The sequence below is a fragment of the Pyxicephalus adspersus genome, chromosome 7 (genome assembly GCF_032062135.1).
Source record: "Pyxicephalus adspersus chromosome 7, UCB_Pads_2.0, whole genome shotgun sequence".
NCBI classification, from domain to species: Eukaryota; Metazoa; Chordata; class Amphibia; order Anura; family Pyxicephalidae; genus Pyxicephalus; species Pyxicephalus adspersus.
The window spans coordinates 62,667,451-62,681,103 of record NC_092864.1 but is presented as its reverse complement, the minus strand read 5'-3'; positions in this window follow the sequence as shown (position 1 = coordinate 62,681,103).

Genomic DNA, 13,653 nt, shown 5'->3' with positions numbered 1-13,653 from the left:
CTGTTGATTCGGGCAACATCCCATGGGCTCAGGGATCAGAAGGGAATTTTTTTCCCCTGTTGAAAATTGAACCAGGTTTTTTTGCCTTCCTCTGAGTCAACTATAACTATAGGGGTTTTATCTGGCATCTGTTTATTTCCCTAGTGGTTGAACTTGATGGACTTATGTCTTTTTTCAGCCTAACTATTTAACTCACTGAATATGGCATACCACTGATAGCAATTGAATGGTACAAAGAGAATGGCAACTGAATGGTACAACAAGTTTACACGTAAAGAATAAAGAAGGGCATTCAGACATAATATAACAACTTAAAGGTATGTAATGTTGTAAGCTTCTGGTGACAAAAGTACCAATCATAATAATAAAGATATTGAAATGCGAAGGGCATTAAAAAAAAAGGCCAACAGAGACGTAAAAAAAAAAAATATATAAAAACTCTAAGTGATAAAGAAATAGGGATGAAGAACAGGAACTCGCAAACTAGGCAGGGCAAGGGGGGTGGGGTGGTAGAGTAGGTCATAAAGCCACTTTTGGTGACATAGGTGAGGAAGATTACCATTTAGCTATGGCAAACATCATGGAAGCAGAAGTGAGTGGTCCTAATCTGAAGGCATGTAGTATTCTATCCAAGGGATTCAAACCCATCATAACTTGTTCAAAGTGTCATGGAGTAAAGCTTGTATGTTTTCATTGAGGAGAAACCATGCCATTTTGTGTTTACCGTGAGTGTGGATGACCACCAGACTTTTGGTAAAACCATTTTGGCACAGTGAACAAGTAGGTTGGTAATCTAAATTAGATATTGGTGCATAAAGATAACATTATTGTTAGGATTTTTCTTATACTTCTAAAATAACACAACACTTACAGTTCACAGTGATCAACTCCAACCAGTGACCATTAGAACTATCATATCATGATTTTTTTAAAAAGTTGTGGGTTACCCGTTAATATGTATTGATTTGAGAAACTCAAATTTTTAAAATCAAAACTCAAAATAGCCCATTATGTCATCATTTTTGTGTCTAGATTCTCATTATTATTACTTTAACAAAATGTTTTATCTGTTACTCTAAACTCTAGAAATGAATCCACAATGAGTCCACAGAAAATACAGGCAACATTTAGAAGGTGTAATGACCAATTCATTCAAATTCTGACCCATGACTCTTTTTTCAAGAGAGTCAGTTGCAAGCTCTCTAAAGACAATTAGGCCTGTGGAAATAAGCTGTGAGCTTTTATCTAAGCCTCTAATAACTGCTCGGAGCTGAAGGACTCTGCTCTGTTTTACTCAGCCGGGCCAACAGCAAAATGTTTCTTAATCACCACATTGGAAAGAAAAAGTGGCAGCAAGGCAGGAGGAATCAGTGGTTGTATTATTTGTGAATGGCTGTGGTCCAGAACTGATTATTTCACATGGTAAAACAACAACATTCAACATTATTTGAGTCAGGAATGCAAAAAAGAGTTTTTTGTTTAGTTCAAAGAATAGACACAATAGCCCAGAATGGTGCATCTCAACATATTTTTGGGAACTTTTTTTCCAAACTTAATTGGCCACATATTGATCGTAAAAGCCCCTCATATTTCCATCTCTGCAGTGTGTGCCTTCAGTGTTTCACCTCTTCCTCTGCACCTGGCTAAACGAGAGGGGGAATGAGAAATTGTGGTAATCCAATCTGACTCGCTAATTAGACCATCTGTTTGAAGGTGTATATTTTTCACAGTCATATTGTTTGAAATTTGCATGTTTTTTACCCTCCTCTGAAGCCTTCATCTTCCTTATTTTGAATTGGCTTTTTTTCTTTATTTCATACACATTAACTCTAGATCATCCTTAATTGTGGGAAAAGAAGATTGAGTATTTTATACAAAATGACTCTTTTAACATGCAAATTATTCACAATTGCTTCTATATATAGAATTCAAAAACAATTAGATGACAATAAAAATTGTACATGCATTAGCATAACTGAAAATGTGGTAAGTGTCTTGCCTTTATATTTTTACTCTACTGTTATGAGTTATGAACCTTTCAAGCAATTAAAGGGTACTAATGTTACCAACGGGGAAAAAAAATCTTTAATCAAATACTTTCTCTAAACTATTAGTTTAATGTTTTCAAATGATATAGCTTTTACCTACTGCACCTTCCTACAAACAGAAACAGTGGAAAAAGAAAAAGATCAAGATGATCTTTGTCCAGTGGGGGAGGGGATATTATTGGTGTCAGTGGAAAACACCTTGTAGTCTCTATCCCCCACTGTCGCTTTCTTCTTCTGACTTTTCCTTTCTGCCGGGACTAAGTAACGCCTTTCAGGCAGAATATCATTCCACCCACATATTCTGCACAGAGCACCAAAGCACAGGAGTTGCTGTTGGAGCCAGACAAATCTATGGGACCCCAAATTGTGTTTTAAACCTTAAACAGTCCTGCAAACTCCATGACAATTGGTCATGAGGTTTTAACTTAGTCTTTGGAAGGTCTGAAGTACCTACATTTTGAAAATAAACCATTGGATGACTTTCACAAACTAGCCTTTTGAGCATTACGAAGTTGACACAATGGGCCTGATTTATTAAAGCTCCCCAAGCCTGGAGAGAATACACTTTCATCAGTGAAGCTGGGTGATCCAGCAAACCTGGAATGAATTTCTTCAAAGTCATTTGCTATTTGTTAGAAAATGTCTTCAGTCCTAGACCAGATCCATTCCAGGTTTGCTGGGTCACCCAGCTTCACTGATAAAAACGTATCTTCTTTATTAAATCAGGTCCATTGGGTCTGGGGTACTTCTGTACCTGACCCAATCAAAAAAGCCTGGATTTTGCAACTCTGGAACTTTTAGATGTGAGGAATAGGGACCCAGTTTACCTAATTTGGGGCCCAAAAGTTCCTGATGGCGCTCCTGGATGTACCTACATCTGTTTTCAAAACTGAACAGAATACAATTGACCCAGAGCTGATCTGTGGGTTCTTTCTATTTTATTGCTGCCCCCAGCACATTCTAACATTCCATTAAACTAAAAAATTCACATTAGGTACCAATGAAAATGAAAATGTAAGCTGATGTAGTGATCAATGCAGTTTCTATTATTTTAATACACAAGCATTATGGGCTCCTTAACGAAGAATGAAAAAAGCTAACTTGCTTATAAAATAACATTTTAAAATCATCATTTCATTTGATGCGGTCCATTTTTTCATGACAGCAGGAAAACGGTGGGGGCAGCTCTTAATTTTTTAATCTTAATAAAAAAAACTTTAGGCCCTTTCCAGGTATTTAATGGCTTTTAAATGCTTTGTGATTTAAGAAATGGCACAGACTGAACACAGCTCAGCACTTCTTCGCTAAATGATAGCAGTGAAGATGACATCATTGAGGTTAAATGACAAGATTTTGACTGTAGAAAAAAATATAGGCAATTTGTAAAATGTCCCTGCAGTAACTCCAGGCACAGGATTTTGTGATTACATTAACTGTTATGAACATCATTTTTCAGATATGGTTATTTTACATTTAATACAGGAATCACTATTTCTCTCACAGCTCTGAAGTTTTTAAAGTCATGTATATAAAACTCGTTAGCTTTATGATCAAATATTTGCATGCAAGTCTCAAGTAACACAGCTTGCATAAAGTGGCTATATGCTGACGGCAGATACAGATTTTGGCACTTGCCATGCTGCAATAAAAAGGGAGCAAGAATCATCTAATCCAGGGGTCAGCAACCTTTACTATCAAAAGAGCCATTTTGCCTCCCCTTCCACTAAAGAAAAATAGTCTGGAGCCACAAAACATAACACAGTTTATAAACTTTTAAAAGTTTTAATATTTTTTTAATTTTACCTGTTACAACAAGTGTGCATGTGTAGGCCTACTTTGAAATAAATTAAACACTGAACTATGCCCCTAGAAGCCTCCAGCTTCTAACGTATCATCCTGTTACATTAGAAGCTGGAGGCTTCTAACGTACCAGGGTAGATTTTTTTGATGGGCAGAGTTCTTTATGTTCTGACGATGCCTTAGCGATGAAATTTTAAGGGGTGTTAGCCACAGGTGTCCCTCATTTGCAGCTTTAATTTTGTTCACCTGTACCCCCCAATCTTGAGTAATTGGGGTTCAGGTGCTAGAAGCCTCCAGCAATGTGTAACAGGGTAGATTATTTTGATGGGCAGAGTTCTTTATTTTCTGACGATGCCTTAGCAATTCAATTGTAGGTGGTGTTAGCCATAAGTGTCCCCCACTTGCACCTCTATTTTGGTCACCTGTACCGCCTCCCCCCGTTCCAGAGAAATTGGGGTTCAGATGCTAGATGCTTCCAGCAATGTGTAACAGGGTAGATTTTTTTGATAGGCAGAGTTTTTATGAATTTTTAGGAGGTGTTAGCCACAGGTGTCCCTCATTTGCAGCTTTAATTTTGTTCACCTGTACCCTCTTCCTGTTCCAGAGAAATTGGGGTTCAGGTGCCTCCAGCAATGTGTAATGGTAGATTTTTTTGATGGGCAGAGTTCTTTATGTTCTGATGATAGCCTAACAATTAAATTTTAGGGGGCGTTAGTCACAGGTGTCCCCCACTTGCACCTACATTTTTGCTTTTGTACATCTCCCCATTCCAGAGGAATTGGGGTTCAAAGGAGGGGGATGTCATTGTACACGCCCATTTGTACATGCCCCGTGGTAGATTTATTTCACTGGTAGATTTTTTCATTAGAACACCGGATAGGGAATCCCCCTCCTCCGCAGTGTTTTGGGAGGAAGGGGATCCCCCATCAGAGATCTCCCCGCGGCAGCCGAAGGGAGCCACAACAAGGAGGCTGAAGAGCCGCATGCAGCTCCGGAGCCGCAGGTTGCAGACCCCTGATCTAATCAGTAAAAACCAGACCTTTTGATTTGCTTTCCCTGGTCACTAAATATTTCTACCTTGTATTCTATTGTAATCTATTGTATGTTTTATGACATTGCCTACTGCAATTTTCACTAAAACCATGTGACAAGGAAATGTTTTTCTATCAACTAACAATTAAGTCTATTTTTTAAGATTAAAAAGCTATACAGGTATATTCTTTTGTTAAAGCATAATAAATGTTTTATGCCTTTTTATTTCTTCATTTTTAGTCCAGTGCTCTATGCTAGCATAGCTGAGAAATATGTACCCCAATCATCATAAGTGTTCTCATATCACAATCTGATGAACCCCATTCTGGGGAAATTGGTGCTAAACACAATGTCAAATTTCCACTTTTACAAAATCGCAAAGTTAGTAAACACTTAATTAAACAAAACTGCCAATCGAAATTGATACATTACAAATATACAACATTGGTTTGAGCCCTAGCTAAATTACAGATTCCCTATGCTGTGGTAACAATGCAGGTAATCCTTGCCATGTTTCCTCCAATGGCCATTGGCAGCTTTTACTAGTCCCACACAAAACCTCACATCCTTTTAAGAAGGCAGATCTTTGAGATAGTCAAAATAAAGAAACACATAATATAGTACTGGAATGTGGGGGCACACTCATCAACTCCACACACCTTTTTCTAGCCATCATTGCTATTTGCCAGTGTTTTTCCATCTTTTTAACATGGAAGAACCCCTTGAAATGACTTTCATTTCTTTATGGAACCTATACTATACAGGTAGTTGGGCAGCATGGTGGCTCAGGAGTTAGCACTCCGGCCTTTGCAGCACTAGGTCCTAGGTTCAAATCCCAGCCAGGATGCTATCTGCATGGAGTTTGCAGGTTCTGTCTGTGTGGGTTTCCTCCGGGTACTCCGGTTTCCTCCCACATCACAAAAACATGTAGTTAGGTTGATTGGCTTCCCCTAAAATTGACCTTAGACTACATTAATGACATATGACTATAGTAGGCACATTAGATTGTGAGCTTCTTTGAGGGACAGTTAGTTAGTGACATGACTATGGACTTTGTACAGCACTGTGTAATATGATGGTGCTATATAAATACTGTGTAATAATAATAGTCCCAGAGTTAAGGGCATCCGACATATGGACGGTTCCTAGATATGAACGGGGCATCCCTGCTAGTTCATGTGGAGGAGGCTTGAGAGATGGAGGTTCACATGACTTGCAGAAGAATTCTTTTGCTGTTCTGCAAGTTCTTGTAACTCTTTAATAACTGTTTAATAACTAATAATTGTGCCTGTGTCACTCAAGAAAGTCCCAGCAATGGAAAGAACATCCTGCTCTTGGATAAAATATGTCATTAGTAGTGTTGGTCAAATTTGCCTCAGAATGTTCAAGGTCTGTTCTGCCAAACCTAACACTCTGAGGTTAGTTTGCGCAACAGGTTTACGTTTTATTTTTTGTTAACAGACTCCGATTAAACCAAAATGAAAAATGTTCTAGCTGATTTTACATTTTACAATCAGCCCAAATCTGGACAGCAACACTTCATAAATCAGTTTCTTCCTCCAACTGCACAATGTAAAACTATGCAGAGAAAGTACAGGTAGTACCTGGCTTCCCTACTCCCTCCTGTGCAGAACAGAAGCTTGGAGGAGGGGGGCGGTTTGCATGACTTGGAGAAGAAGTCTATTGCTAAACACAGCTCCAGTTGTGGATGATCTTAGGAGGCTGAGCTCTTTCTGCAGCCTCTTGTAACTCTTTAATCACCAAGACAAACCCTGCAGTTGTTTCGTTTTGTTTTTTTTTTGGCTTTGTTTGTGATTAACTCACAATGAGGATTTTATACAGTAACTGACACCATGCTGCCTAATAATATGCTGAGACAAATATCTGTCCTAATTGCATTTATTAAAATAATGTACCTGTTCTGACTTACATACAAAATCAACTTAAGAACAAACCTACAGTCCCTTGTATGTATCCCGGGGACTACCTGTAATTACTATATCTACAGCTCACAATACATTAGTGTGGTGTGCAGTGGGAAGAATGTATCTTACATCCTTACAGATAATCAAAAAGAACATCAGTATCTGTTAAACTAACCAGAGAAGCACAAACTGCTGAAGGAACCCTTTAGCAGCCTCTGGAGGTAACCTAGTTCAGAAACACACATTATGTCTTCACAAGGCTTTTCATTAAACATAAATTTTTTTAAAAAATTAGTAAAATTAGTAAAAAGTTATCCATACAATGGTGTGTGTATTTGTAAATGCATAATTGCTTGAAATAATGTGCTGAATGGTACTTTTCAAGTTCTGTATCGGTGTTTGTCCACCATGGCAGTACCAAAATATATGCCTTTCTTGACAATAGTATGTTTATAGCCCTTAAAGTGGTCAAATTCAAAATATTTGTACTTTTTATACATGTAGTACACAACTGAACAGATGACTTACGGTATTGTGTAATGAATTATAGATACTCCAAAATTAGGAAACAAATGGGAGGAAGCCCTGTCCTTTCAAACTTACAATCTAAATCCTGAATGAAAATATTGTACATATTTTAGTGCACCTCTTTCTTATAAATAAGCCCCATGATTCCATGTTACCAGGATGTTTTTGGCTTACCTTACAATAAATCACCCGGCAAACATGAATGCAAACCCTTGGAAAGTAAAAATGATTATGGTACTGGAGAGTACAAAGAGAAGAGTAGTGAGCCGTGAGTGAACAAATCAGAAAATCAAGCATATCAAGCATATCAGAAAATCAAGTATATATATTATAATTCTCCTCAACTTATCCAGGCTGCAGAAAATCATCATCTGTGAATCATGATTACCCAGATTCCTAAGTTTTGAAAAATCAGATAAATGCAAATTTTAGGGATAATCAAGTACTAAATCAGCATTCTCTTAATTCCATCATGCTAAATCAAATACTACATTTTATGGTACCAATGAATTTATTATACAGATATTTTTACATTGTCCTTGCCTTTTATTCATTTTCTGCCAACATTGTTTATTGAAATTCTTAGGGGTATCAGTGAATCTGACATTCGTCTAAAACATTCTCTGGTGGAAAATCTTCCTGGTCAATTAATTTTGATGGCAGAGATTGACTGTATACCAGGGAATGTTTGATGAATGTCATTGTACCTTAACATATATGAGGTCTTACAAATCAGCCTGCATGCCAGTCTTTGCTTCCTATTGGCATCTAGGGGTTTCAGGAATCCTGGTTTGTCATACATTTGTTAAATTTACTTTTGAAATTCTGTATGTATATGACACATTAATAATATAGTTTTTTATGTGAATGCCTTTCTTTTAGTGCACTTAACAAAAAAAAAAAAAGCTAAGTATTTTATGTGTTCACCAAACATTTGACAGTCAGTACTTGCTATGCATTTGTACCAAGGTCTTTCTTCATATCTTCTGCTCATTTTATAGTAAGGGTCATTTGCAGGTGCCCTCCTAGGAGGAAAGCAGAAGAAAAGTGAAAGAGATTGCTGTGTATTATTAGTCCTAATAGGGCATTAAAAAGAAAGATGACAAGTTAAGACATGACATTAATTAGGGACGCTGGGGTGTTAAACACTTTCACAGTTAGACTTGGAGATCTAGTCCTGACAATCTCTGTGCCTATTTGTAAGCTGACAATCCAGAAAGCTTTAGTTATAGTCTTCCTAATCCTCTAAATTAACTTTACATGATGTTTGAAAAAAGTCAATATTCCGAAATGAAATCATTTTATAATATATAGACTTCTTTTTATTTTGCATTACTGCATAAAGCTGCATTTGCAAATCAAATTAAACTTGAATTACCTAATATTATATGCAATGGGCTCTATTACAAGAATGTATAATGACAAATTGTTAAAAATATATATAAAAGTATCAGCAGAAATTTGTATTGCTTTCATGTATTTTTGGAGGGTATGCTTTCTTCTAAAGTAAGTTAGGGTTGGTTATTCTCCTATCACTAGGGTTGAGCTAAGGCTCAACAAATTCCACCTAATGATAGCCAGAAAAGAAACAGAGCCAGTACTTATTATCTGAACATTGTATATATAATAATGACTATAGAAGAAAAAAGTTGAAAATCAAATTTAAAGGTTCATTGGGGGTACCACCTTGATAGATAGTAACATGCATGACAATATGTAGAAAACAAATAGGTTAATGTTACAATATATGGGCAACAAACAGGCAATCTTCCTAATATGAACAGCAAAGGGTGGATTTTGAGAATATGAAACTTGAGCCCAGTCATTGGTAAAAATCTTTAATACATTGGTGATCAGTGGGGGAAAATGCCCTTTACATAGGGTGATCAATGGAAAAAAATAAAACCGTTTACATTCTTAATTAGATATAAAAAAAATATTTTACACTGGTGGGCAGTGGAAAGAGAGAGACCCTTAAAATGTAATTAGTATTGGTAGTGTCTCTCATTTTGAGAACCTGCAGTTAAAAAAATTAAAACTGATAGCTGAAAGATAGAATAAACCCATCAGACTTCTAATGATTTTAATAGAGTACAGGCCCTTCTACACTGGATAACTAACATCTTTCACCATGTGTGAACAGTGCCACAGCTCATTATATGGGTAGTCCCCGGGTTACATAAGAGATAGGGACTGCAGGTTTGTTCTTAAGTTGAATTTGTATGTAAGTCCGATCAGGTACATTCTTTTTATAAATGCAATTAGAAGAGATGTTTGTCTCAACATATTATTAGGCAGCGTGGTGTCAGTTACTCTATATAATCCTCAGTTGTGAGTTAATCACAAACAAAGAAAAATAAAAAATCTTTATGGAGCCTAGACATTTATTAGCTTCTGGAGCAAACTTTGCTTTGATATTGAAAAAGAAACAACTGCAGAGTTTGTCTTAGTCATTAAAGAGTTACAGAGGCTGCATAAAGAGCTCATCCCCCTAAGATCACCCACAACCTCAGCTGTGTTTAGCAAAATACTTTTTTTGCAAGTTATGCAAACTGAACCCACTCCTTCAAGCCTCCATTAAGTGAGCAGGGAAGCCCCTTTTGTATCTAGGTGGTGTCCGTATGTCAGGTGTCCCTAACCCAGGGATTACCTGTATTTTCTCTGCATAGTTTTACACTGTGCAGTTGGAGGGAGAAATGGATTTGTGAATAGTGTTGCTGTCCAGATTTGGGCTGATTGTAAAATCAGCAGGGACATTTTTCATTTTGGTTTTATTAGAATCTGTTAACAAAAATAAAAAGTAAACCTGTTGTTCAAACTAACTTCAGTTAGATTGTTAAGTTTGGCTGAACAGACCTTAAACCAAATTCAACCAACACTACTAATGACATATTTTATCCAAGAGGATTCCATTGCTGGGACTTTCTTGAGTGACACAGGCACCATTGGGTTAGCTATAAAGCCACCCAATACTGTCTACACATAAATGGCACCCTGCAGCTGTAAATGGGGTGGGATGTCCTAGATGCCCCATTGGCACCACCAAAAACAAGAAATCATGCCACTGCTTTTTCCGTGAAAACTTTTTTTTACTTGAAAAATAAATAGAAATAAATAACATTTTGGTCTCAGGATCAATCGAGTGCATAAACATGGTTAAACAAAGTAGCATAGAGCTTCAAGAACAATATCTTTTTATTATCCATAATTTGTCACTAGTCTCTAGCAAATACTGCAATATAGAATCCCCCACATATAAAGCCTACGACCATCTTCTCACATTTCTCTGATACCACAAGGAAATATTCTACTTTGGGTCTAAAAAAGGGACAAGCTTCGTGGTCACATGGCAATGCTTAGTTGTTTTACAGCTCTAATCACAAAAAGAACAATGAAGATCAGCAGTGTGGTGTAGTGCAAGAGATAAATATTAATTATTTGCTTTACAGAAATACATTTTTTCAGCCTGATAAAATAGCAACAAAGGTGCTTTACTGATGCCTATTGAAAGTAATATTAGTACATAAATATCGGTAGATCATGTCCACGTGCACTAGCACAAATCATTTTCCTATACACTAAAGGTAGACTTTTTTCATTGCTTAACCTTACGACCTAAAGAGCATGTGAAAATGTTAGCAAATACTGCAAGTGAGTATAATATTTTGCTGTGTAACTTTAACCCCCAATCTTAGCCTAATTCTTAACAATGAATTTCCAAAATGTCATACTTCTTTATTCCCTGCTGAAAAAATTTAGTCCCAATGTGGGATGCTGTCACTAAGAAACTGGTTCAGTGGAAAATGGGTATATGCAAGTGTGTTATCCTATAGAAATCCAATCCACGATCAACTGACAACTGATGTGAGTTTATAAAATTACTTTTGATTATTTGGTATGACTTACTGACTCTGAGCACATATAAAACTGAAATAAAACACACTATAACTGATCACAGCTACAAATCCTGCAAAGGTACCTACAACATGTTTTAAGGATATAAAGAAAAATGCTTTGTGGCCATTCTGTTTTCTGAATTTTGTAGATAGGAAAAGATTTGCCTTTTGGAAAAGAGAAAGAATTATGTTACACTTTTGCTCTGCTCTAAATACATAGACTCTATTTTAACATTCTTACCCTTTAAAATGTACATCACATGTCAGATTTTAATCATTGCCATTTGTGTTCTGTCGGACAAATGATGAATGCAGTGTTTGGATAATATGGTGCAATATATAGTTTACTGCTTATGCAATTTGTTTGCAATCACGTTGCTTTATTTTATTTCTGTAACACAAAACCATGTGAATGTATCTCAAATGAGTCCCAAACTGATCTGAAAATGACCTGAAACTGATCTGACAGTAATATCATACAAGCCATTTTCTCCTTCTGACTTTAGTACACCAACCCTGAAATGACTTTTTTGTTTCATTCTATGGCCTGCTGTGAATTTAAAACTGACATAAAGGATAGATTTTCTTCTTTTCAACCACTGAAATAGTACATTTTTCCCAAATATTTAATGCTCCTCTTTATGTGGTTTTCTTCAGTCAAACTATCATGTTTGGTGAAATCATTCCAGACACTTGTACTCCAATGTTTGAGGTCTACCTGCATTGCTGACCAGTCTTACCTCAACATCTCCAGGAAAGTTCATATCTGATCAGTATATCACATAATACTTTTTTACCTTTGCTGTTCATGCTGCATGGTGGAGGATAACGAGTAATATTCATTTGTTCTCCCAACATGCTGAAAAATGTCTTTTGTGACTACTTTTTTCAAATGTGTATGTGCAGGAGTGAGATGCATACATGGTTGTAATAAATGTATTTTCTTTATTTGCCTGGAAATAATTTTAAACAGTTTTGGGGTGCAGCAGCAGTGGAGTACTGGGTGGGTGGGTTGTTTAAGCAAGTGTATGTATGATCACAGATGTTGCCACAGGAGGGGGTGGTTCCAGATTCCAAAAAGTCACCCTGCGCCTGCATACCGCCATTATCATGTGAGGAACAGGCTGTGGGGATAAAACTCTGTCCCTCAACATGGCTCCCCACTGTTGAGCAAGCATAGGGCGTCTGGTATGTCCATGGGGGGGCATGCTCGATTATTCTTTTTTTTTTTTTTTTTTACGTCAGTCAATTGTCAGCCGTTTTCATGCCTGTAAAAGACCCTGGTATTGAGATTAAGAAGGAACAAAATTTTTAAAGTGATTTTTGCCTTTTTCACTTTTACTTCTAAAAAAGAAGATTTTCAGGTCAAGTTTGACTTCAAAAATGTTACAGCTCATTCCTATTAGTTAGTTATATCTTCCATGTCCAGTATAGTAGCTCTAATAAGTTCACACCTCTCTGTAACAAATCCGTACGATTTTTCCTGTAATTTAACCACCTAGCTTTAGTTTCTTTCGTTTCTAAAATTATTATCTATTTCTGGCAGAAGGGAAGTATTGTGTCTTTGTGCACATATGCTTGGTTCCAAAAGCACAGTACTTATTGCGTGTTTTTAAGTCAGCTAAGTTATTGTGGCAAAAACATTTTTGTGCAAAAAATACTTTATCAAGAAAAAGCGATACTTGCACCTGATCGAGTGGTTGAAGTCAGCAAAGCTTCATCCCATTTACCAAGCTAAGTAAAGAATTAATTAGTAAATGAAAAATCACTAAATCACTTTGCTAAGTTGATAGTCCATATTACTATAAAAAATAAACCAGTTGTGCTACTTTGGATTGTCGTTTTGCATACTTATGATCTCTGTGCCACTTTATTCTCTGCTTTCTTTGGGCCTGATTTAATAAAGCTCTCCAAGGCTGGAGAAAATACACTTTCATCAGTGAAGCTGGGTGATAAACCTGGCTGGTAAACCTGCAATGGATTTCTTAAAAGTCATTTTGCAAATATTTTGAATCCTGGGCCAGATTCATTTCAGGTTTTCTGTATCACCCAGCTTTACTTATGAAATTGCATCCTCTTCAGCCTTGGAGAGCTTTAATAAATCAAGGCATTTCTATCTTTTTGTGCCTTTCCAATTTTTCTCTGCATAGCATTGGTCTCACTCTTCATTTTTCACTTTGCATATTATCCCTAGGAAGACGCTACAGGAGAACCCTACAAAGCTGAGCAAAGCTTGCAAGACAAGGCTGCCAACTCCAAACCTTTCCATGCTGAAGTAACAGCTATCAAGAAGGCTATGTTCTGTAAAATCAGTATAGAGCAGGGGTCTGCAACCTGCGGCTCTTCAGCCTCCTTGTTGTGGCTCCCTTCAGGTGCCGCGGGGAGATCTCTGATGGGGGATCCCCTTCCTCCCAAGACACTGCG